General features: G+C 40.9%; 1 protein-coding gene across 7 annotated transcripts in view; it reads left to right on the top strand.

The window, feature by feature from the left end:
- LOC106877577 (putative monocarboxylate transporter 5) overlaps positions 1–27680 on the top strand; it is an 89973-nt gene that overhangs the window by 16506 nt on the left and 45787 nt on the right. For 3 of the 7 annotated variants that reach the window (XR_016237485.1, XM_089337967.1, XM_089337969.1), the window contains exon 1: positions 22638–22792. The exons of 3 other annotated variants lie outside the window; for them this stretch is intronic. The gene's annotated coding sequence lies outside the window, so the exon portion shown is untranslated. Of the gene's footprint in view, positions 1–4637; positions 4793–22637; positions 22793–27680 lie in introns of those variants that run through there. One more of the 7 variants, XM_089337966.1, reaches the window with a different exon arrangement.

The following is a 27680-nucleotide window of genomic DNA, read 5'->3' as shown; positions in this document are numbered from 1 at the left end:
TTGTTTAATAGTCACTCTTTCTGAACCTTTTGAAATCCGAGCTGGCTTTACTATAATCAGAGCATTATAAATCCGAGCTGGCTTTACTATAACCAGATCATTGTAAATTGTATTGCCTAAGTAGATAAGTGCTCCAAGCAGTGTTTGGTGTACCCCTTATTAGAAATTTTACTGTCTAGATAGGTAAAGTGGATTACCTCTACCAGCGCCTGTCCTTCGAAAATGATGGACCGAGTTGGTAACACTCGGATCGAATCGGTACTTGACTGTTACAAAACCTCAGAATGTGGATGCTAAAAGCCAAACTTTGTACTGTAAAAAGCATCCACTAAGTTCTGCATATCCTCCACACTATGCAAGACAGGAATGTAATCATCAGCAAATAATATTTTTATGTTCTTGTGTCATAATTCTGAAGTGCAACTCCCTAGATTCGCCTCGTTTCTTGTCTCTGTGCATACACTTTCAGATGCGCTGTGGAATGCCTCGTAGAGCAACACTGTTGGGGTAGCAATAACATTGGTACTAGCATACATTACTGTTTGACTCCCAATGCTACATCAAACTATACAAAGCTTGAGTTAATTCACGTGACCTGAACTGCAGTGTACATGTGTAATGGCTGTCATACGAGTGATCTTTCTCAGATGTCCAGACCTTTTGTCACTGTCTCAACTAACATACTGCATCCACCGCCTTTTTTGTCTCAACTAGGACTGAATACAATACTTTGTTCTATTCTACACGTTTTCTTGGATTTGTTGAAGGCAGAACAGCACAGCTATGTTGCTTCTTTCTCTTTTGAACTGACATTGAATTTCGAGTAGAACTACTGAGGTTCTTTTTCATTCAGTTTGTTGCGTAACAGATTTGCAAACGCCTTCTCGACCTTATCAAGTACATAAATCCCTCCACAGTTCTCGCATTCATTTCTTATTTCTTTATTGCCCACAAGGGGCTAAGCATAAAGGTGACAAACAATGACAGACAAAGGGATTAAGTCGATTACATCGACCCCAGTGCGTAACTGGTACTTAATTAATCGACCCCGAAAGGATGAAAGGCAAAGTCGACCGCCCGCATTCATTTCTATCACTCTTTCTTGGTTACTCTTTATCTTTCACTTGTTTCAGTCACCAAACTGCGACCATGCTGGAGCACCACCTTGAAGGCTTTTAGTCGAACAAATCTGCCCCAGCTCTTTTAAATCTAGTAATTTTCGATCACTTTTGCCGAGCCACTAAGTTTCAGGGGCGTAAGCTAACCAACAACGGTTGTCAAACGCGAGGCGTGTGGGATAAACGCAAACAGAAAGACACACACGCATATACATCTATGACAGGCTTCCACACAGTTTCCGTACCAAATTCACTCTCAAGGCATTGATCGGCTCGGGGCTATAGTAGAAGACACTTGCCCAAGGTGTCACGAAGTGGGACAGAACTCAAAGCCTCGTGATTGCAAAGCGAGCTTTTAAACCTATATAGTATAGAGACAATCCCAGCATCTTTTTTGTCTTGAGGGATATCACCAGCCTCCTATGGTTCCTGCATCGCTTTACATAAATGTTTTAATGAGCCTGTGTCCTTCCTTTTTTTTCTTTTGTTAACCACATTTCTGGCACAATCCTGTTCACTCTTTGCGCCTTTCTCCTTGAGGTTGTCCTGGTTACAACCAATTGAAATCGGCGAAGGTTTGCAACTCGATCGCTTTGTTTCTTTGTTTTTTTTCTACTACTTCAGCTTCATTTTGTTGCAGATATACTGTTGCCCCACCACCCACCTTTCTTCCTCTTGGTTTCTCTGAATATAACAGAACTTGATTAAATGTTGGGAGCCAGGAGATAGTTTGACTGACCTTGGTATCATTGCTCTAACAGGAAAACAAGAGTTATATCCTCGCAACAAAATCAGTCTTAATGTGTCTTTGGTTTCTCAAACAACTCTTTAGCCCTGTCATGTACAGTTGTGCGATGCGAGGACTATCTTGCATTAAATACTGACCTAGCTCTCAGTATTTTCCACGATTTCAAAATTTCGTCCATATCTCTTTCTAGTATGGTCCTTACATTCTTATCCACCTACTTACTGGTCGCTTATGTGCTGGGTCAAAGCTGAAACCTTCAAGTAGCGCTCTATGCATCGTGTCACTGTCGTCTCTTTCCCTATCGCCACTGGACATATGAAGAAAATGTATTGATGTCGGTGCTAATGTCTTGGAGTGGTGAACAACCTGCACAGCGAGTATTATCGTAGTGGGCAGGGTTTGTGCAGAACCAGCTCCACTCTCTCGTCCTTCAAGCTTGTATTGGTCTGGTTCAACAAGTGCCACGAGGCCATTTGTTACCAGGATGAAGGATTGTGCATTAGTTTACCTTCTCTTAGATAAATAACCAAAGAGCTGAGCCCCCCCCCCCCCTCATCTGCTCGAAATCTGATGGGGTGATTGTGAGTGACCTTCCCTTGGAAATTTCATGATATGCTAATTAGCCCTAATCGGGGACCCTGAAAGGTCAGAATAGACCTGGGAACAATAGTATGTAAGAGGTGCTTCCACACCCCCTTGAAACCTTGGAAATCCCGAACCAGATACCCACTGCCAAATATAGTTTAGTCATATCCAAGAATATAGATGTATACACATAATATTCACAAAAATCCATTGTTATAGCTTTTTAGTTTTAGCTTCTGCTGTTCAAATCCCAGGTCGGTGCTGATCGGGTGCGTTTACGTTAAAGGGCGATCTGACTGTGACGTTTTATTTCAAGAATATGTACTTCGCAACGCATTTGAATAATACGTCCTTTGTTATGACAGATGTGGTCTAAGGAGAGAGAGAGAGAGAGAGAGAGAGAGATAGTTGTAAGTAGAGCGAAATAGTTAAAATATATTAACGCTTAGAATAGCAGTGATGTCATAGTTGTGTGTAGTGAATGTATATGCGTGTACAATTGATCTATATGCATTTGTTACTGTGTATGAACGTATGTAATTGTTGGTAACTTCTCTCTCCCTCTCTCTCGCTTTCTCTCCCTGTGTTGTTGTTAAGGTGTATGTGTTTATTGCTTTGTTTCTTTCTCTGTGTGTGTGTCTGTCTGTAGTTGTTGATCTGGATGTACTTCTTGCTGTGAGTGTGTATGTATATGTGCGCATGCGTCCTTGTATAATTGTGACCGTTGCTGTGTGTGAATGCGAGATGATTGCTGTGGCTGTGTTTGGGTGGTTGCCCTGTCTGTCTCTCCGGTTCTCCCTCCATCCTTTTTCTTTTTTCTGGCGTGTGTATATTCTCTTGTTGTTTACTGTTGCCCGAATCGACTAAAACTGATAAAACGCGTTCCAGCCGTCATCCTACTGCCCCTTTTCCTCTGTGTGGGGAATTTAGGGTTACATTGCTCAATTTGTCGTCTGCTAAGGTGAGGAGTGAGTGATTCAAAGAAGTTTTAGTTACTATTACTTGTAGGTCGAGCCTCAGCGTAGAGATTACCCCCAGGCATGCCTGCATCTCTGTACTTCTGTTTATATATATGTATGTATATATATATATATATATATATATATATATATATATATATAGGCGCAGTTGTGGCTGTGTGGTGAGTAGCTTGCTTCCCAACCACCTGGTTCCGGGTTCAGTCCTACTGCGTGACACCTTATAGCTTCGGGCCGACCAGTCTTGTGAGTGGATTTGGTAGACGGAAACTGAAAGAAGCCCGTCTTATATATATATATATCTATATGTTTGTGTGTCTGTGTTTGCCCCCCTCCCACTGCCGCTTGACAACCGATGTCGGTGTGTTTATGTCCCCGTAACTTAGCGGTTCGGCAAAAGAGACTGATAGAACAAGCACAAGGCTTACAAAGAATAAGTCCGGTGGTCGACTTGTTCGACTAAAGGCGGTTGTTCCAGCATGGCCATAGGTAAATGACTGAAACAAGTAAAAGATAGAATAAGTACTAGGCTTAGAAAATGAGAAGTCCTAGGATCGATTTCTTCTACTAAAAACCCTTCAAAGTGGTGCTTCAGCATGGCCTCGGTCAAATGATTGAAACAAGTAAAAGAATTTAAAAAAACGTGTGTGTGCATATATGAGTATATATATATATATATATGTGTGTGTGTGTGTGTGTGTGTGTGTGTGTGTGTGTACACATACATACATACATTCACACGTATACATACACATATATAAATATGCTATCGTGAATGAGGTGATGATCATTGTAATGTGCTGGGCTGGGTGTATGTATGTATGAAATCGGATATAATGATTTAGTGCTAATGATTTAGTGCTAATGATTAATTAGGATGATGATAAGGAGGATGGTGATAATGGTGGTGGTGGTGTTGATAGCGTTACTATTGGTTGTAGCCTATACCGGTTGTTATGGCTTGGAACCTGCTTTGGCCGGTTAGCTCTTGAGTGTATACATTGATGGCCGTCCATTTATAAGTTCATGAGTATATATCTATTCACACATCACAGTATGTCGGGATCTTTGTATGAAACACCATTTCGGTTGCAAAATCAATCAAGGCAACTTATTAACGAAAGACTCCCTCAATTTTTGTATCATTAACATCTTTCACTCTTTATATTTCTTCTACTTTTCTATCGTCATCTGGTGGTTTTATTCCAGGATCGTGTACATATTTAGTCTCCCCCGACGAGATTCAAGCGCGGAACCTTTTGTTTCCTAAGAAAGCGTAATGAAGTCTTCAGACGACATGGAGGTGCTGTTGTTATTTGTAAAACGAGGGAAAATTCTGTCTACTGTTGATGATGGATGCTGTCGTATGTATAATATATATATATATATGCTAAATTTCATTTCGATTAATAGGCGTAAAATATAATATATATACATGTATATATATATATATATATGCATGTGTAGTGTTTTTAAATTAATGTAGTTGAATGCATCAATGTATGGATACATACGCACATATGAGAGTGGACAAACGAAAGAAAATGGTACTCAACACGTGTGGTAGAAGTTCCATATTTAATAAGTTTGATTCGGTTTCATGCAACTTAAAATTTTGTGGGCTGAGTCAAACTGTTATTAAATAACACACGCACGCACCTACTCGCGCGTACCCTCACCCCCACACAACTCGGAACAGACTGTCAACTTCGAGATATATGCATTCCTGTAGAATAGAGTCGGAAATGATTTAATTCGCCCCAAACTGTACTTTCTTTGGTTGTGGGTTTTAAATCGTCTCAAATTACGATCCTGTAAAACTAAATAAATACGATAAAATAAAATGAAGAATTTCTCTCAGTCTCGACTTTCTTTTAAAATTTTTTCTCGTCTGAGATTCATGATTCTTCAAAGACGTGCGTAACATAAATCTGAAACAATTTTCGATATAAAAATTTAAAACTAAAAACTTACGCTTCACCCGCCTCTTGCGGTATTTTTTTTTTTCTTACCACATTTGCAATCTACGCTTAGACCATACATCCAAAGAAGTTATGATTTCGGGTGCTCTAGATAATTTCCGACTTTATTCAGTAGGGTAGCATATACATGTATTATAGATAGAGTAAAATCTAATTAGCTACTTGGTTTGCTTCTTTATTCTTTCTCCCAATCATCCAAATGTAAAATTTGTATTATTTGATTATCTGTCTGAAAAAATTCAAATAGGAAATTTCTTGTATGTTCATCTTGCATATATATATATAAACAAAATGGGACAAGAACGCAAAACATCCGGACAGTTAGGTGATACAAAAATGGGACAACAAAACATCCAGATACACGATACAAAGAAAACAAGGACGGGTCATTCGGAGTTTTCTTTCCTCAGTCGAGTTCCAGATTATCTTCGCAATTTCGGCTGATTATACTCGAGATTGCTCCAATCTGGCCAGTCCTAAGAAGAAAAAAAAAACTAAGCTACACGACGGGCTGCTTTAGCCAGCCCCCGAGACTATAGCAGAAGGCACTTGCCCAAGGTACCACGCAGTGGGACTGAACCCGAACCATGTGGTTGAGAAACAAGCTTCTTACCATGCAGCCACATCTGCGCCCATATATATATATATATATATATATATATATATATATATATATATTATTATTATTATTATTATCATTACACACACACACACACGTGCACACACTATTCACAGTAGGTGTTATTTCTTTACTACCCACAAGGGGCTACACACAGAGGGGACAGACAAACGGATTAAGTCGATTATATCGACCTCAGTGTGTAACTGGTACTTATTTAATCGACCCCGAAAGGATGAAAGGCAAAGTCGACCTCGGCGGAATTTGAACTCAGAACGTAGCGGCAGACGAAACACCGCTAAGCATTTCGCCCGGTGTGCTAACGTTTCTGCCAGCTCGCCTAGGTGTGCATAGCCATTTCTTTATGTTCTCTCTCTTTTCCTGTCACTTCTTTGGGTGTCTCAGTCTGCATATCCACGCTCGCGCGCGCTTTGTTTGTTTGTTTGTTTGTTTGTTTGCGTGTGCGTTGGTTTCGACTCCAAACTTCCTTTGTGTTTATAGTAAACAAGTCACAGCTGTTTATATGCAGTCTAACCTGCCGTCACCACTGCTACTGCTGCTGAGTCTCCGTTTAACTAACGCAACTGCCAACTGCCACAGCGCCACCAATCCAACGAGATACGCCTCTTTGTATGGGGGGTGGGTGGCTAGCCTGCTTGCTAGAAATAGCAGTCAAATGTCCCTCAAACCACCGCATCTTGCAGTCTTCAACGAAAACCAACACTTAGTCAATGCTATACTAAATAAACTGTGTTCGAAAAAATAAAGAAAGAAATAAAAAGAGAGTGAGATGAAATGGTCACGGCTGGAATACTGTCAGCTTCGTATGTGGTCTTTATCAATACAGACTTGTGGTTAAACCTCAACAACCACATATGGCTACTGCTGTTACTGCCAATGCCTTTTCTCATAACAGTATTTAGTTGTTTCGTGTTCAAATCGTGTCCATAGTCAAAGGCATCGCCTGTATTCAGTGCTATAACTAATGTTACCATAACCACCTCTGCCACCACAACTGTTGCTGTATTAATTTTAGTCTTGGCTTATAGTAGCGGTTGTTGGCGACGTTTCGGTTCTAATCCGGATTCGTTTTTTTTATTTTCTTTTTCTCTTTTGACATTGAACAATTTCGCTTTTTAGCACTTCCGCTTTTTACTTTTTACTTTTTTTTTTCACATTTGTTCTTTTTTTTTTGTTTGACATTTTTGCATACTTAAAATGTCACCCCAGCCACCTTTATTTTTAGGAAAATATTTCTACATAACAATGGAAACAAATCAATTAACGAAATAACTTTTAAACATTTACTCTTTAAAATAAGGTGGATCAAAAGTATAAAAAGTGGAATGTTTAAATGCGAAAAGCGAAACGATGAGCAAACCCGGAGTTAATGCCTGCGCACACTCGCGCGCGCGCGCACGCACACACACGCACACGCACACACACACACGTGTGTGTGGTGATCCTTCTCTTTATGGTTGCTAAATGTAAGTGAAGGGTACTACTAAAGCAGCACGGTCCCGAACGCGCAGTCGCGAGTGGTCGATCCCAACCCCAACCCCAACTCTAAACACGTATTCATTTGCATACGCGGGTTAGGGTTAGGGGCAGGCTTAGGATTAGGGACAGGGTCAGGGCTAGGATCGACCACTCACGACTAGCTAGCGCGGACGCACGACCGCGCGCTCGGGACCGTGCTGCTTTAGTAGTACCCAAATTAAGTATTTTTGCTTTCATATTTTAGTTGAGCAGGGCGATGGATAGGCAAAACTGTTAGGAGCCGTCGGTCTTCTCTCTTTCTGAATTCAAATCCCGCCGAGAGCAATCTCGCCTGTCCTCCCTCTGCTGTCGATAGCATAAAGTAGTAGCCGAGTACTGAAGACGAATTAATCAACAGAACCTCGTCCACCGAAATTACTGACCTTGGGCCTAAATTAGAAACAGTGTTTTAGTAACAGAAACATTCATACATTCGAGCTTGACCTGTGGAGATAAATCATAGTACCTCCTCTTCATTTCATCATGAATCATTTGGTTTTTTATCATTATATAGATAAATAGGCAACGTTCACTTTAATTTTAATGATATGTAATGCCTAATATTTCTTTCACTCAGCGATCTTAAAACAAAACTTCGTTTATAATATATATATATATATATATATATATATATATATATATCGTGTTTGTATTTGGTTTGCAAGATTCTTTATGTGAATTCGTGCGCTGAAGCATATTTTATTGTGTCTGAGGTGAGTCATTCTGTTTTTAATACCATATTAATACATTCACCGGTTCAATTTCCACTCATCTTTTTCTAAAATTTTCGTTGCTCCTTGCAACCTCTTCAATTGTCGTTGACTTGTCCATTATCAGAGCTAACGACTATTGAAGAGGTTGCAAGAAGCAACGAAAATTTTGGAGAAAATGAATAAGTAAACGAGTGGAAATCAAACCGGTGAGTGTGTTAATTGATAAGGTATTAAAACAGAATGACTCTCTCCAGACACAATAATATATATATATATGACTTAGGCATAGCGATATTAACAACGTATTGGATTTTATGATCATGAAGTGAAAGTGGAAAATCATTGTTAGCACTAGGCTAATATTATGAACAATAGAAAAAATAAAAATTAAAGGTACTTTTTAAAGAATCGAAATCACCATATTTTTAAACATGGAATTCCGCCCAAAATCTTGCAAAAAGTTAAGACTGAAAAATATTCGGATGGGGATGATGTTGGTTTGAAAATTTGGAAACTTCTTATTTGGGGGATGAGTGAGGGGAAATAGTCAAACTTGGGAATCGGAAGAAACTTTAAGGACTGGGATGGAAGGATGAGAAAAGGTGGGGTGCCTGTCCCACATGTTGACCTGGATAATAGTGTCGATATTTCCACTTTCACTTTATCATCTTAAACCGGAAGAATGCTATATATGTAGATAGATACATGAAAGAGGAGGGATTGAACGACATTCTTAATTTAAAGTCATAATTGTTTTGACACATTTAAACACTAGTAGCAGATTGGTAAAAATGAAGTACCTTTTAGCACACCAGGCAGCCAATAATTGTGGATGAGCTTTGCGTAGCATACTAAAGGTTTTTTTAAACCCAAATTTTAAATATACATGTGTGTGTGTGCAGGAGTAGCTGTGTGATAAGAAGCTTGCTTCTCAACTACATGGTTCCGGGTTCAGTTCTACAGTGTGGCAACATGGGTGAGTGTCTTCTGCTATAGCTTCGTGCTGACCAAAACCTTGTGGCTGGATTTGGTAAACGAAAACTGAATGAATCCCGTTATGTATGTCCCAATTTGTCATTATATTGCTACAGATCGTTCCCACTCTACTGCATTCCATATTTAATTCATTTTAAGATTTCAGTATTGTCTTGTGTTTTTTGTTTTCTTCTTGCATACATTGCTAAATATGTTCTTTGGTTTATTCCACAATATTTAACACTCCACCCCTAATGCACTATTAAGTCACTCGCTACCTCTCCAGGCAGAATAAGGATGTCTAGCGCTAGTGGACCCCGAGTTTGCATCCGAATCGATTTACTTCTAGAGTTAACTCCCTTAACTTTCACCTCCTCCTAATCACTCATAGGCAGTGAGACTTTTTGCTCGGAATTGCCCTGCTCTCAGTTTAGCTGCCTTCCAAGATTGCCGATCGCTGAGTTGCCTGCTAAGTCACACCGGCGGTGTATTATTCTATTGATGCAATATTACCTTTTCCGAGAAACGTGCTTTAACGAAAGCTCCATACTGTACCTCATACTGGGTTGGCAGGCTGGACACTAATCTGGAATTTTTAAATCACTGCGCTTATTGCAAGGAACGCGTTGACTCTGTGTTGGCTTTATCCATACTTCTGACAGGTATTGTTTTGACCTGGCTGTGTCTGTGACACCCCTCATCACTAGGCTAGCATAGTAAGGAGTAGGGTGCTGGTTTAGCCACCAACGACCCGACTATGCAGTGCGTTGCCATTAGCACTCGTTAGCGACCTGACAGAAAATAAAGATATTAAAGATAATAAAAGGGATGCTTAGCATCTATAAAGCAGGGTAGATAACTCCAGTAATAGCTGACAACCGATGGTTGGAGATGGTGGTGGAAATAAAGCTTGACTTTAAAGGCAACTAGTAAAAAGTAACGGACATATTTTAGCTTTATTAGTTCAGCGAAACATATTCAAACAAGTTATCAAGGTTTAGAAGAGATCTGTGTGTGTGTGTGTTCAGTTTTATTTCATGATTTCTTACCAATACAGAAAGAGCCGGTTTCTATTCTAGATCCAAGGCTCCTTCACTGGAATTTCAACAGGAACAGGGTATTTTTGTATGTATGTATGTATGCAGATTTGTATGTTATATTTTATATGCGCGCGCTTGTGTGTGTGTACTGAGGTTAAGGTTGTTTCTGTTGTCAAATTCTTATGGAACAGACCGATGCTCAAAACTATTCCGAATATGAGCACCACGTCTCAATCTAGGACAACCTTATCTAACATGAGTTTCTTAATCTTCAAGATGATAGGCTGCTTTTTCTAGCAGATTGAGCGGCCACATAGAGCCCCCTTCGTTGGCACGTATACTTAAGGCTTTACAAGTCACAAGACGAGTGACGAGGTTTTGTCTTAGCAGAGATAGGAACAACGAACTAAGTGTCCATCCCCTCTTGCTTTTAAGCTTCTTCATCAGAGCAAAGTTAGTGTGGATGTTAAACCGTTTTTTCTTATTTCCCTCCCCTTCTTTACCTTTTCTGTCTCTTTCTCTCCCGCTGTCTCTTCATCTCGCCCTCTCCCTTTCATCTCTCCTGCCCTTCCTTCCGCCTTGTCCCTCACTCTTTCACCCACCTTTCCTCTCGCCTTATCTCTCCCTCTCACTCCCTCCACCCTCTCACTCCCTCCACCCTCTCACTCCCTCCACCCTCTCACTCCCTCCACCCTCTCACTCCCTCCACCCTCTCACTCCCTCCACCCTCTCACTCCCTCCACCCTCTTTCCCCATTCCTCTCACCCGTCTCTTCTTTTGTCCTCCCTCTTTCCCTCCGCCCTCTTTTACGAAATTTGACCTGGTTTCACATTCAAGAGAAATAAATATTTGTTATGTAACACTTGGCGAGTGCTGTGGAGCGTGAAATAAGCTACCGGCAACTCTTTTTTTAATTATATTTTTTTAATTTACGTGGCTTAGTGCCTGAGAGGAAGGCATGGACATCACAGTGTTGCATTGTATTTTCTTCTATGAAGCTGTAAGGTGTTTTGTATTCTGTCAAAAACAGGAACAGACAGCAGAAGTGTGTGTGTGTGTGTGTGAGAGAGAGAGATAGAGAGAGAGATTGTTACAGGTAGTATTAGCTATGTACATATTAAATAAATGCATTATATATATACATATATATATACACTTAATTATATGTAATCAGTATATAACACATTCTATTTACACGCAATCACACAATACTACCCAAAACAGAATTTATCTCTCCCCACTCTGTCTGTCTGTCTGTCTGTCTCTCTCTCTCTCTCTCTCTTTCTCTCTCTCTCTCTCTCATATATGTATATCTGTGTGTCTGTATATATTACAAAATGGAGATATACTAGTATTCAACACATGCACTAAAGTATATTATTGGTTCGTTCAAAACTGGCGAGTCCACTCCGTCGCTACTCCGAGTAGTTAAATCGCCTTTCTTGCGTTAGTTCAAGCGACACACATAAATAATCCTTCCTCTCCCCCCCCCCCCACACAAACACACACAGGCTCGGAGAATGCGACAGGTGTTGTGCGTAGTGGTGGTGATGGTGGTCACCGGCAGATTTGGATCTGTCAGTTGGCCTCGCTTCAAACATCATCTCAGTACCTTAAATCCTGATCAGCTGTTTTCGTTTTGCCAACCGACTAAGCAGCCAGCCCGTCTTTCCTAGCCGCCCGGTGCTTGTTGCTTTCTACTTCGCATATTTTTAACCCTTCTTTTCGTATTTCATCACACACACACACACACTTTCCTTCCCTTTCTGCACAGTTCCTTCTCGCAGCCACCTCTCTTTTCCTCGGCGTATTCTACTGCGCACTAAAGAAATGGCGTAGCAATGCAAGAAACACCAGCAATAATCCCCCCCTCTATCTCTCCTTCACTCAAACTACACATCTTGCCGTCTTAAAGAGACAAAAGAAGAACACATAATAATAATAGTCCTTAATCCGAGATGGTCACAGCTGGAACGCCTCTGATCATACGTCTGTTCGATCATCGTTGACCTCGTACTAAACAACAAACTATTATATGAGCTTTTGTGGTAGCTTCTGCGTAGTTGAACTACCTGTCAGAAATAGTAGTCAAATTATCCTGAAATCAAACACCCTACCGTCTCAAACAGAAAATAAAATGACAATATATAATCGCATATATTCGTTAATATATGGGACGGTTTCGATTAGAATGCTTTTGTTTATATGTATGCTTGATCAGGGCCAACTTGAAGCTAAAGCAACCACCAAGCTAATGACTGTTGCTCCTCTATGCCTTACGTTGAACCGTTCTTTTGTTTACTTCCTTCCATTTCTCTTCTGTTAGAAGTAGTAGTCTACATTATCTATGTTTCAAAATAGTCTCGTTCCTTTCCCACCTCTCTCTCGTCTGCTTTGTATGTTTTTAAAGCTTCGAGGGAAGAGAAAGGGCAATGATCTGTAACCTTGACCTTTATTTGCCAGGGCCTCCGAAATGGGTGAGGCTCGTGAAGGGTATAGAGAAACAACAACTCCATAGGTTGTTGCGGTAAAAAAACGGCGATCCAACTTATCAAATTTATCCTCAAACCGGGAACTTGGTCAAAATACTTGCAACACAGTGGACTCCGTTGAAGGCACCCATATGAAAGCTGGGTGCTAGCTGTTGTGGAAGTGGATACACTTATCTACGTATACTGGGGTCGAGTATTGAAGGGACACTAGTGCATTGCTTTGCCTGGGAAAGGGGTCGTAGAGGTGAAATAGACGACGAATCTAAGAATGACCGTTCAAGAATGAGTACAGTTTCGCTCGGCTCGTGGTAAAGAGTCAAAGGTTCGAGGTGCTGCGCAGTGAGATCGATCCCGGAGTTGCTAGCTTGACAGTATGGCTGGAGCCGGGTGTGGGAGAAGCATACGAAAAAGGGAAGCTGCTTAAGAAATGAACACGAATTCCCCAAGTCCACTCATGTTGTTGATGTTTCGCATCAAGTCAGCTCTGGTTGAACATATCTGTCGACAAAACCGTTCCAGTTGTGACCTTCCCATAGTGCATCCAGGACCACATTATCTCTAATGTGTCCCTATCTCTTTCCTGTAAGGCGGTAGCTATGATATGATGTGAAGGAAGTTTGGCTGTTATTTCTACCGTACCCAGCGACCTAGTCGTATTCTTCCCTTAGAGTACCTCCCGTTTACTGAAAACATTGTCGAGGCTTTTTAAATGTTTTTTTATCTTTACTTTTTCTTTCATTTTACGAGAACAAGGTCGTACGACAGTGATTTGCCGAAGACATTGTTCGGCTATCGTTCTCATTTAGCCCCAGCTCAGCCTTGATTAAAGAGAACTCACTGATCAAAAAGCATTCATTTTCAGCCATGACTATCTCGCCTTATTATTATTCTTATTTTAAGGCAGCATCGTCTAATACGTCTTTATTCATTACGAGGAAGGTTTTTGCTGTCATTTCTAGCATGTCAAGCGGCACGTAGGGGCTCTCTGGTTTATTTAGGGTATGGCAAAGTTTGAAGCGACGACCAATGAGCCATCATCGACTGACTGACTATCGAAGAAGATAGTCATGCATGGTCTGCCGGCAGTTTTTTTGTGTCAAATCATTTTACTACTACTATATTGTGTTTCTTTACGTGATCGCTCAACTCGCTGGATATAGCAACCAAATCTCCCTCAAAGAACGTCTTACTGTCAGTACGTCTGAATTTTAATAATTTTAATTATTCGAAACCTCTTACTAACATCTAGCAAGTATACTAGCGCACACCCTTGCCTATTGAGTTTCCATCCAGCTGGCGCCCCTGCGTATTTTCCTCTTAATCTCTCTCCTTGTGTGAGTGCGCGCGCGTGCGCGTGAATGTTTATTATTTCTATGTGAGCTTCAGGGTTTAATCGCTCGCGCACGCACTCACGAAGCGTCATCCATCAACACCAGGCGACTTCACGTATCTACCCGCCTTTCGACCTACTTGCCCAGCTATTCACACGCACTCTGGCCCCCCCCCCCCCCCCACCGCCACCTCCACCGCTCTGCACTGCCAACGCCAAATAATACCACTCGCTATTTCTGTATTACTAACTCCACAACTACTTCACCTTCAACCACTAACACTAGCGCTACTACTACTATTTATCATACCTCGTCGTATTTCCACCATCTTTGTTATCACCCGAGCCAACGAGAGAGAGAGAGGGGGAGAGAAAGAGCATCTGTGTAGCCGCTCGTCATGCTAGAAATAGTAACCAAAACCGCTCTGGAAACAGGCACTACTATCTTGAAATATTTCGTTAGGTGTGCCAATCAGAAAGCCTTGCGGGTGGTAGTTTGCCCGTGCATGGTCCAGTCCCCTTGTATGCTACAAGGAACACGTGATGGTTATGACTAGAATAATTTGATTAGAACTGGTTTCTGCTTCACAACTGCAACGACAACAACCACTGCTAATATTACCACTACTACTACTACTACCAATACTATCTCCACAATGTTAACACACCACCACCACCATTAACTAGTAGCACCCATGTCTCTTTCAAAGACTGCACTAACACCCGCTCCTTCATTATCATTAACACCTGTAAACACAAACACTGCTTTCACTCGAACTAACGAAGGAGCATCTGAGATGGTCGCTCAGCTTGTTAGAAATGACAGCCAAACAACCGTCAAACCAATTCCTACCGTCTTCAAACAAATGGATAAATACGTTCGATAATATAGTTTTGAATAAATGATGTCTTTAAAAAAATATGACTGGAATGATTTTGGTTATAGGCTGCTCTGTCGTAGCTGATCTGGAGCGAAACAGCAGTACGAACAACAATGTTCGTATCACTGCCCTAACCACCACCACCCTGCTAAGGAAGTCTCTACGTTGTCTTTGGATTTGTTAGAAATAGTAGCTTTAATCTTCCTCAAACCACACCCTACGTTACAGGAACAAAAAAGAAAAAGAAAAACAAGAAGCACATATTGCAAGATGTAGTCCCACATGCACAGAGACTAACTTAGGTGATGGGTATACACGTCTGACTGATCAAGGTTAACCTAGAGTTAAACAACGAACACTAACCCTCTAACCACCACCACCACACTAGCAGTACCACCAGAAACACCACTACGAACTACGTTTAGTAGCACTACTACCATCACCTCATCACTAATAACACACCACAGCCACCACAGCTACATCTCTAACAGCACCACCACTCCTACTAGAACCACCACCAACAACACTACCACCGCCTCTACTTGAACAGCTATCATCACAACCAGTAGCCAACGAGTATCTTTTGAGGTACCCCAACCTTTCTGCCATCCACCCTCCTCCACCCGAAAACACTGACCTAAATATGGAAATATATTTTTCTTCTACAAGCATAAGAAGAGGAGGAGGAGGAGGAAAATACTTTTGATGAACTTTTTCTCTCTCCTGTTCCTCCTCCTCCTCCCTTTTATTCCTTCTCGTATTATTCTCTCTTTCCTCCCTCACTCTTTCTCATATTCTTTTCCGTCTCTCTCTCTCTCTCTCTTTTCCCCTCTCCCTCCCTCTGTCTTTCGTCTATACTGTGACTATCATTTGCCTTCTTTTCTTTCTCTCTCTCTCTCCTTCAGTTTCTTTCTTTATTTCTCTCTCATTTATATATAGTATGTATGACTTGTTTTCCTCATTTCCCAACCTCCCCTCCCCTATATACATTAATTTTTCTCTCCAGGTCACTCGAATCGGTACACAAACAAGCTTGCACATGAGCCAAGTACACGCACACTCATGCTCACACACATACACACACTCACACATACATGCACACGCACACTCGTGTATATATACATTGCCACAGGTACATGCGAGCACACAACATAGGTGCATTATGCACGTGCATGCATGCATGTCTATATGCAGTTGTGTGCACGCATGCATAAACGTGCATATGCACAAACACATTGTCATAGTTGCACACGAACACAGAGCACATATGCATACACTGTATTTATGTATCTCTGCATATATGTATATATGCATTCATATTTATATACATATGAGCATATATATATATATATATATATATATATATACCGGAGTAAGCACATGCAATGTGCAACAAGGTGGAAAAAAGAGTACTCAAATACCAGAGGTAGAGTAATATGCTTTATTTAAAAGCAGCAGAAATATAACAAAAAAACCGTTACTCTGAGTTTCACGTTCCCGTTCATCGGACAGTTTTTTCTAACAAAACTGTCCGATGAACGGGAACGTGAAATTCAGAGTAACGGTTTTTTTGTTATATTTCTGCTGCTTTTAAATAAAGTATGTATATATATATATATATATATATATATATATATATATATATATATATATGTAAGCTTTTGTGTATATACGCTACGTATATATATATACACACACACATACATACGCGCGCGCACACTCGTGCACCCATCCTCACGCGCGCACGTGCACACATTTTGTAACTGAGGACCGGGTTGGTGAAGATTTTGAGTTATATAACTTTGAGGAGTTTTAGGTTTAATATAAGAAACTAAACGACTCTATTTGGTTTTATAATTGGCAGAATCGTTAGCACGCCGGGCAAAATGCTTAGCGGCATTTCGTCCGTCGCTACGCTCCGAGTTCAAATTCCGCCGAGGTCGACTTTGGCTTTCATCCTTTCGGGGTCGATAGATTAAGTACCAGTGAAACACTGTGGTGGATGTACTCGACTCATTCCCTCTTCCTAAAAACTGCTGCCCTTGTGGTTAAATTTGAAACCATTACTACTAAAGCGACGAGCTGGCAGAACCGTTAACACGCCGAGCGAAATACTTACCGGTATTTCGTCAGGCTGTTAACCACGGCTGTATGCCTCTACCCGAGACACGGCTTGGCCCCGAACACAAGACCGTTGAGCTGAGCAAGGTCTTCCGCCCTAGCCGGTGGCTGCTTGGGAAGCCTTACCTGAATCTTCCGCCTACTGGTGCTTGGTTTAGCCCACCAGCTGAAGTGGGGTACTGGCGTGTGACGCGAGGAGCCATCAAGTGAATAAGGACCGATGATAACTGTCCACCTAACTATCCTTGGCAAGGTGCTACTTCTGTTCAGAGGTAGTTCCTTTGCTGTCAAGCAGCTGCACTCTATTTACTAATAAATCGTCATTTTATCGAAATTTATACCCAGATTAACTGAATTGAATAACCTTTTTTATGATATATTTCATAGACATAAAACAGCACACCTCAGAATTTTATCATCGTTTTACATAAGTGACTGTTAGGATTAAACTGAATTCATTATCGTTATATGGTCTATTATGTAAACATAAAAGAGACACTCCTTAGGATTCCGCGCATGAAATGTAAATAATAATTTATGAAGCAGTGAGGAAGTCTTTAATTATTATTTATGACTAATTAAACTTCATATTTTATAAACAATAAACCGTTACATTCGAGTTTTTGTAGACGTTCGGAGATTCCAGTATATCGTTTCTTTATAGCCCCTTCCAACATTTGTGTGTGGTTAAGAAGTTCACTTCGCAACACTTTGGCTGTAGGTTCGATCTCACCGCTCGGCACTTTGGGCAAATGCTTTATGCCATGTTCTATCTGGACCTCGGTTAGGCTTTTGAATGAAATTTGCTAGACAGAAATTGTGGAAGCTCGTCAGGTATGTGTTACACGCACACACACACATACTTTTATATATCTTTCACTGATGTTTACTGGCAAAGGATATTAAACATCGATGAGAAAAAAAAACAAATAAACCGGTGCTTTACGAAAGAAGTCTCTTGAGAAATATTTGTGCTGAATTTAAACACTGTTTGTCATTCTCGCCGTGAGAAATGCAATGTATTAGTGATTGAACTATTATCAATAATATTAATAAGGATTTCAAATTTAGGCACAAGGCCAGCAAGTTCGGAGAGTGGGGTGGTCGATTACATCGACTCCAGTACTCAACATGTACTTATTTCAATCGACCTCGAAAGGATGAAAGGAAAAGCCGTCCTCGGCGGCATTTGAACTCAGAATGTAAAGACGTATGAAAGGTCGCCTAATAATAATGATCCTCTTTACTATAGCCACAAGGCCTGGAATTTGGGGGAGGGGATAGTCGATTACATCGACCCCAGTACACAACTGGTACCTGGTTTATCGACCCCGAAAGGATGAAAGGTAAAGTCGTCTTCGGCGGCAGTATTTGAACTCAGAACGTAACGGCAGACGAAATACCTCTAAGCGTTTCGCCCGGTGTGTTAACGTTTCTGCCAGCTCGCCGCCTAAAATCAATAATAATGATATCTAATTTCGGTATGACGCTAGAAATTCGATGAAATCAGTCAACCCCATTTATTCACTGGTAATTTTATTTTATCCATCCCTGGAACGATAAGAACCCCCCCCCCCAAAAAAAAAACAGTGTCTACTTAGGCTGGATTTGAACTCAGAATGTAAAAGGACAAACCAGTTACTATAAGATAATTTATCTATATAAACAGTGTTGCCACCCGTTTTGGGTAGCGTTAGTGACTTTATTTTATTATCTTATTTATTTGATTTATTAACGAGGGAAAACCAGAGTTCAAAAATCCCTCGTCTCCCATCTTTTTTTTAATGGATTTCTTAAACTAGTCGAAGTGAGCACGGTATCTTCAGACCAGGAACTTGGTCCGATTTCTGCTAAAAGCACCCGATGACCTGATGATGGTGGCGTTAAAAACAGACGAGCTGAGCTCTGTTAAACATCCGAGATCTCAGAATACAAAGAACCGGAGAACGAATACCAGACGATTTCTCGTCCGTCGCTGTCACAAATTCCGCCAGTCAGTCGACTTAGACTGGCGTTGTATTTTATCGAGCCTCGCCTCGAAGGCTTTGTAAACATTTCATTTAAAATTCTGATTCTTAAAGATAAGAATCCTCTTAGATATCTTCTTAAATTATCAAACCTAACATACTGAAAGTGTATGGGCACACTGGGCAGTTGCCCGAAGGCCTACAGGTGTAAGGATCCAGTTAAACTGAGCATGCTGTGGTTTTGTGTGTAGGGGCTCCTAGTGAATTTCTTTGCCCAGTTGTCTTAGTGTTAATAGTGTTAATACAATCCTACCTTACCAACAAATTTTGAAGACCCTTAAACGCGATATGCTACCTGCCTTGAAACCAATGAAACAAAAAAAAAATATATATCCAAGTTACGATCTTTCTCACACACTCTGGGCCACGTCTCAAATACATGAATAAATGGAAACATTTTTCTTCTCTCGTCAAAATTCGGTAATTTCTTTTTAGGGTTACGGTTACGGTTAGTGATGGAATTCTCTAACCCTCTTGAACCGTAACCCTAACCCTAACACCGTAGTGAAGATTGTGCGATCTGAAAAATTATGGTCTTCCATAAACAACCTTGTCCGGACTTGTGCCTCGGAGGGGAACTTTCTAGGTGCAATCCCATGGTCATTCATAACTCTTCTTACCCCTCACCCTTTTTTTTTTTTATAATACAACGATCAGCAATGTTCATGGGAGCGGAGACTGTCGCAGTAGCGTTAGACGAGACCCAGGTATAGTGGTCACAGCACAGTAATGGAAAATGGTTTGTAAGACAGGCGGGTTTGAGGTGCTAAAGTAACTTAATCCCACTAACCAAATACAATCAGAATCAGGAAACATACCAGCCGTGACCATCACCACCCAGTCGTTTATTCACTCATCGTTTATCCAAGATCACACTCTCCAACTATTACTAGCATACCACCAATATAGTATGGAACTCACAGACATATATATATATATACACATACATCCATGCATACATGTGCATGTATGCGCGTTCGAGCTGGCAGATTCGTTAACGAATTGGATAAGATTCTTGGCATTTCTTCCGGCTCTAGTTCAAATTTCACCGAGGTCGATTTTTGCCTTTTCATCCTTTCGGAGGCGATAAAGTTAAGTACTAGTTAAGTATGAACCTCCCCGCTCCCCATAAAATTGCTGGCCTTGTGCCGAAACGTGAAACCATTGTGTGTGTGTGTGTGTGTGTGTGTTTAGTATCATTGTGAAATCAAAGAATTTTGAGAACCTTTTTCTAGCGGTTTGAGATGACGGTTTAAGGACGTGATTTTAAGTGAGATTTTAACAGTTCTTTCTAGCAAGTCTGGCGACTACTTCGAGGCTTCTTCTTTGGCTCGTGTTGTTGTGGTGGTGGCGGCGGCGGTTGTGGTGTAATTATGCACCAGAATTAATTATTGTTGCTGAAATAACAAAATAGTTACAAAGGTTTCGCTGATGTTGGAATGGTGGTGGTGGTGTTTTGTTTATATTTAGGCTTATTATTGGAATGGTAATGCTTTGATGATGATGCTGGCGATTATGGTGAATTAACTCTCAAGAATTTGATGGTATCAATGTTAATGGTATTATGATGATGATGATGATAGCTGTTCTTGCTAATGTTGTTTTAGGTCGCTCCAAGGTCGCCCTTACAAACAGACCTATGATCACCAATGGCATTCTATCCGTGACCATCCCCCTTTTTTTTTTGTATTTACAGGGAACCGAGGATTACATTATCTAATGTATTATTTAAAAAAAAAAAGTTGTGGTGGGACTGGGGATTATTTAAGGGGGATTTGGCTGCTATTTCTAGCCTTTGGAGTACATAGAGGCTCCCTTATAAGCCGACCTATGATCATCAAAGATATTCCAGCCGTGACTATCTCGTCTTTTTTCGTACGTACAGGGAGCCGAGGATTACATTATCCAATGTATTATTTTTTAAAAAAACGGTATGGTGGGACTGGGGCAGTTAAGGGAGATTTGGCTGCTATTTCTAGCTCTTGGAGTACATAGAGGCTCTCTTACAAACAGACCAATGATCACCAAAGGCATTCCAGCCGTGACCATCCTGTCTTTTTTCGTATATAAAGGGAACAGCGGTTACATTATCCGATGTAAAATAGAAACGGTATGGTAGGACTGCGGTGATTTAAGGAAGATTTGGCTGCTATTTCTAGCTCGTGGAGTACATAGAGGCTCCCTGGTTGACTCGTTATAAGTGGTGGTGACAACGGGAACGGGAATGGGTTAGTTATGTGGTGGTGGTGGTGGTGGTGGTGGTGGTGGTGGTTAGTTATTCAATGACGATGATGGTGTTTGTGGTTGTGGTGGAATCGTTAGTTACATTGATGGTGGTGATGGTGATAGTTAATTATCAGTAATGGTGGTAAAAATGCTGGTTATTTGTTTTTCAGTGCTGGCGGTTGTGGTAACAACGGTGGTTAGTACTTGATGGTGGCGGTGACGGCAATTGTTATGTAATAAATGTAGTCTTTAAGTGGTGATGGATTTCTTTTCCGTTTTGTTTTGTTTTTTTATATATTGTATTTGGGAATGGCAACTTGATGATGATGGTGTTGATGATGACGATGATGTTGACACTAGTCATCAGGTTTTCTTTTTAAACTGTGGCGGCGGAGGTGGAGGTGGTCGTCGTAATCGTAGCAGTGACGTTATATAATAGAATATAAGGAGTGTTGATGTGTTTTGTATAAGGCATGGTATCTCTGGATGATGATGATGACGATGATAGTGTTGTGGTAGGGATAATTGTGATAATGATGACGAGAATATTTCGTTGAGTTTTTTTTTTTTTTTGGTTTCCTTTTTTTCTTCGTTTTGGCTGTGTGGTAAGAAGTTTGCTTCCCAACTACGTGTTTCAGGTTCAGTCCCACTGCTTGGCATCTTGGAGTAAATGTCTTCTAGTACAGATCCAAACCGACTAAAAAGCCTTCTGAGTAAATTTGGTAGATGGAAACTGAAAGAAGCCCATCGCATGTGTGTGTGTGTGTGTGTGTGTGTGTACATATATACGTGGTGGTGGGTGCTGTCCGCCCCAACTACCGCTTGACAACTGGTATCAAAAGAGAGCGTGGAATAAGTAACAGACACTTCAGAAAAAAAGAAGAAAACCTTCAGTATCGTGCTCCGACATGGCCGCAGTCCAATGACTGAAACCAGTAAAAGAAGATTGTCGCTGTTGGTGTTTAACCCTGATCAAGCAGACTTATAATCAAAGACATTCTAACCATGACCATGCTGTCTTTTTTTTAATCCCCTCCAGACATTATGTAACATTTATCCCGTGTGGCGTTCTAGTCTAAGACGGTAGACATCTGTGAAATATTTGGCTGCTATTTCTAACAAGGCTAGTGACCTCCTTACGGGCTCTCTTTCTGGCTTGATGTTTGTTTACGTAAGTGTGTCGCTGGTGATGGTAGTAGCGACTTGTTGTTGTTGTTGGTGGTGGTGGTGGTGATGGTGGTGACGAGCTCTGATAGTAGAGTAGATTATATATAAAACTTGGAACAGGGCGATGTTGACAAGCATTTTAATAGTAAACGACTAATAGCGGTTCCGTCATTAGTTGACGCTGCTGTTGTTTTAGCCCTAGGTCACACCTAATCGAGTGGCAGATATCCTGTGATCAAAGACGTTCCAGCCGTGAGTGACCAAACTGCTTTTTTTTTTTTGTTTTGTTGTGTCGTGGTCTTAATCTGTCGCTCGGTTTCATAGCTTTCTCCGTTCCTGCTACCATTATTGACCCGGAAAGGATGAACGGTAAAGTGGACCACGACTGGAATTTGAACTCAGCGTGGCGGCATTTCGTTCGTTTTTACGTTCTGAGTTAATAATATTAATTAATAAGCCTCACCAGTACTACTTTATCGCAATTCTTTATTTAAGGTGTTCGGGGCGGGGTTGTTCAGAGGGAGGAGTTTGCTTGCTGCTATTTCTAGCATGTGGAACGATAGGCTTCCTCAACTGGTTCAAAGCTAATTCAGTTTAATCAAAATTGCTGATCAATAATACATTTTCCCCCGATCATCACATAGAGGAAGAAAAGGGGCCGAAGGAAAACAGTCTTATACTGGAGATCTTTACTTCTAACAGAATGGACTCAGCTGAAGGTACCCTAGGACTAGATAATTGGTATTTAACTGGACGATGGTTTGGTCATTACTGAAATATCTATCTATCGCGCACACACACACACTCTATCATACCCCACCCCACAGAGCCTCATTATTGTATTCTGCATTATTGTTCAGATTACGTTCATTGGCGTAAAGATTGGATGGCTACCCCAATGGAGATATTATTAATCAAGCCTCCGACGACGTACCTGGGATGACAAGAATGCCTATGAACGTAAACGAATCTCTCAATTAGGTTTACGGATTCTATAGGGATGACGTTCTCCTAATCGCTTTCGGAAGTTCCCAAGTCTTAGCCGGAAAGGGTCAGAAAACCGGCAGGCGGGGTTGGGTGCTACAGTCTCTATATATCTTTCGGAAAGTGTAGTATGAAGGTTAACTTCTTGGACATTACATTAAATCTAGATTAAGGACTATACCACAGGTCCGTAGCATGGACCTAACGAACGCCTCATTTACGTACGTACGTACGTGCGGGATCACACCCACACACACGCATGCGCTCATTTGTAAGATGTTTGTTGTGGAAATTATATAATCCTAGGCCGGCTCTACACGTGCAATTTTATGGTCCGTTGGTAATCGCGCCTAACGACTAGGCCGTAACTCGCAGAGATCTGGCCTGATAGTGTAATGGTTGTTTAGATCCAAGTGAGCTCTAAAGGATCAGTACTCTATGATCAGTTAGATATTCCATTTGTGACCATCCCGCCAATTATTTTTCCGTCAGCGTATCTTAAACACTCTCCAATAAATCCTCTCCGCTCCGTTTTTTTTTAGGACGTGATGGTGCGATTTGAGTGAGAATTGACTGTTATTTCTAGCTAAAACGAACGATTACGTGATGTAGTAGTGGCGCTAGTTTGGTAATGATAGTAGTGGTACTATCATTTGTACCACTACAAGAGATGCTGGAAATGATGGGACGTTGTGTGTTTTCGGGTAGATGAAGGAAGGACACTAGCGTTTGAGTTTGAACGTGAAACGTCCTTTGATAAAATGTTTGTCAAGGGTGCGGTGACTGTACTCGAAGCCTAGTCAACCGTTAACATGGACGGGTGACAGCTGTGCTACTACTACTACTAATAATAATAAAACTGATAATGATGACACTAATAAACAGTAGGTTGAGTCTCTTTTTTTTTTTTCCGTGGTCGTTCAAACCGGTTAGAAATAGCAGTCAAATCTTCGATTCGCATTATTTTGAAAAAAAAAAAAAAAGTAAAAAAATGACGTGTTGGATGTTATTGAAACATTGTGTCAAGAAAATAATCCCATCTCCCAAAAAAAAAAAATTTAAAAAAAACGGGATGGTCACGGCTAGAATGTTTGATGAAAGCTGACCTTGGCCAAACACCACCACCACCACCATCATCGTCTACTGCAACTGTAACAACTGGGAAGGCCTCTATGTGGTCGTTCGATTTGCTTAGAAATAACAACCAAATTTTCTTATAGTCCTTGATGCACTATCTGAATGAAAGACGGGATAGGCACGGCTGGAATGTTTTGACCATCTCTCTCTCTCTCTCTCTCTCTCTCTCTCTCTCTCTCTCTCTCTCTCTCTCCCTTCTCTCATCAGGCTTGGATTTGGGGTTACTAAACAACATCAATCAGCTGGTGGTAGTAGTAGTGGTGGTGGTAATGATTGTTGTATCAGCTGAAGTCGTTCGAGGTCGTGGTGGCAATAATAATTGTAATATCGCTATGTTAGTGGTGGTGGTGGTGGCGGTGGTTGTGGTGGTAGTAGTAGTAGTGGTAGTGATGGTGGTAATTGTAGTGGTAGTAGTGGTGGTGGTAGTGATTGCAGTAGTACCTGAAATCACAGGTATTGAGTGGTGGTGGTTAGTGCTTTGAGCAGCAGATCCCGACGCCATTCATGTTGTTCAGTTCCAAACCAGCTCTGATGTCAAGGAAAACTGACGAAAGATGCTCCAGACGTGACCATCCTGTCTATATTCTTAGATACAGAGTTTGAGTAACAGCCATACACTCTCTGGTGTATCCTTAGGTTGTTTATTTGCGGTGGAAGTTTGGTTGCTCTGTCTAACAGGTCGAGTGAACACAAAAAAACAAACAAACTCATTGTTTATAGCCTGGGGCCAACCAAAGCCTTGTGAGTGGTTTTGGCCGACGGAAACAGAAAGAAGCCCGTCGTATATATATATATATATATATATATATATATATGTATATGTATGTATATGTATGTATATGTATGTATATATATATATGTATGTATGTATGTATGTATATATGTACACAGACATGCAGGAAGTAAATAGACACCTTTCATTTTCAAAATTTCTTATCTAAGCGTCTTAATATGTTTTCATCGGTGTAGAATTTACAATATTCGCAAAGGAAGTTTCGCTGTCTGAAGAGAATTGTGGAAAACGAACCACGTTCGAAGGCTTCTGACATTGCAAAACAGCTAGAAGTTAGTCCAAGAACGTGTGTTACATATCTGCATAAGTTTGGGTATTATGGACGAGCAGCTAGAAGAAAACCTCTCCTTCAACCAATTAATATCATGAAAAGAAAGAAATGGGCTCAGGAGACGTCAGAAAAACCTAGTTCATTTTGGAATAGAGTGATTTTCTCAGATGAAAGTGGACGTTAAATGATGTTGATGATATATATATTCTTGTAACTCTCACTCATTGAGCTCCCTTTATTGAATCCTTTATTGAGTTTTTACTCCCCTCCCCTCTTCACAGGTTCGGGAACAGGTAGTGCAGGAAGGGTGAGAGTGTGAGCGCACACTCTAATTTTGGGGGATGAGGGTGGCCAATGAAAACGCTTTGAAAAACTTCATCGCCAAAAACGAACGAGCATAGAAGCATTATTGGACTGATTTAAAACATCACTTTTCCATTATTAGATTTGGCTGATTTGATTGATGTACAATTTATTTGATTTTATTTTGTAACTCTTGTATATTTTAAATGAAAATATTTAAATACAAAGAAACAGAAAGAAAAACGTGGAAATTAAGCAGTGGAAGATGGAGGGGAGAGGAGAATAGGCTGCAGACGATCCGGAACAAATATAACTATTTGTTTGGATATCAAAATTGAAAAAAAATCGACATTGTTTTGTAATAAAAAAAAAAGGTCCTGGGTTTGAGTTCCCTTACCAAATTTCGTTCATGCACCTATGCCCTTTTTATTTGCTTCCCATCACCCTTTCCTACCTGGGATTCAAATGCCCTCGGCTTTGTCACACTGTGATGTTGGTACGGCCTAAGAATTATGTTTTGAGGTACGTTTCATGTGCCACTGAAACGTTAATCTCATGAGGTAGGACATTTAGATGGTTGAACGATTGTTGCTCGTCGAAACCGACGGAGAACCTTCTGTGCGTGTGTGTGTGTGAGAGAGAAAGAGAGTTTGGGAATTTGTATGTGTGAACGTGTGTATGTATGAGTGTATAGATATGGGAATGTATATATGGACATGTGCATGTTCATGTATGTATGTAAGTATATATCAGTGTATGTATGTGGGTATGTGTCTATGTGTAATCTCTAACGAAAAGAGATCAAACCTATTTTATGCGATGCTCGCGCACACAAACACATTTCTACATTTCTCCATTGCATGTGTTAAATGAATGACAGTGGGAGAGGTGGGAGTGAGTAAATGAGAAAGAGAGACAGTGACTGACAGAAAGAGAGAGAGAGAGAGAAAGGAGGGGAAGTGGGAGTGTATAAGGGTGAGAGATGACGCCTTAGCAACAGTACCACTTCTGATAGATGCAACTGTACGGTTCTGTTTTATAAATAGACTTCGCTTTACGTTATTTGTATATTTATATATTTATTTGATATCTTTTATTTATTTACTTCACTTCCTCCTCCTCCTCCTCTGCTCGTAGCTGCTATTGTTAGCATTCTCATTTCTCTCTCTCTCTTATTATCTGCTGTTTTTCCGTTCTCCTCTTTCTCTTCCTCTTCTTGGCCTCGACTGTTGTTGAATCGCTCTTTAACTCTCTCTCTCTCTCTCTTTCTTTCGCGCACTCTCTCTTGCTTTCTCTTTCTCGCACGCGCTCTCTCTTGCTCTCCCCCCTCTCTCTTGCTCTCCCCCCCCCTCTCTCTTTTATTCGCGCTCTGTTGCTCTCTATCGCCGTCCCACTCCACCCTCATTCGGCCTCATCTTCTGCTTCTGCTGTTCTCTCCATCTCCTCCTCCTACCGTTTTTCCCCTTCCTCCTCCTCCTACCGTTTTTCCTCTTCCTCCTCATCCACTCTTACCCTCCCTCCCTCCGCCTCTCTCTCTATCGTCATTTCCCATTCATTCCGCCCCACACCCAGCTACCTAAGTCATCGTGTTCGTCACATTAAGTACTAATTTCAATATTTTGTATTATGTTCTGACTATTTTATCAACCAAC

The sequence above is a fragment of the Octopus bimaculoides genome, chromosome 20, assembly GCF_046866305.1.
Source record: "Octopus bimaculoides isolate indiv1 chromosome 20, ASM4686630v1, whole genome shotgun sequence".
In the NCBI taxonomy this organism is placed as follows: domain Eukaryota; kingdom Metazoa; phylum Mollusca; class Cephalopoda; order Octopoda; family Octopodidae; genus Octopus; species Octopus bimaculoides.
This window is presented reverse-complemented; position numbering and strand designations above follow the sequence as displayed.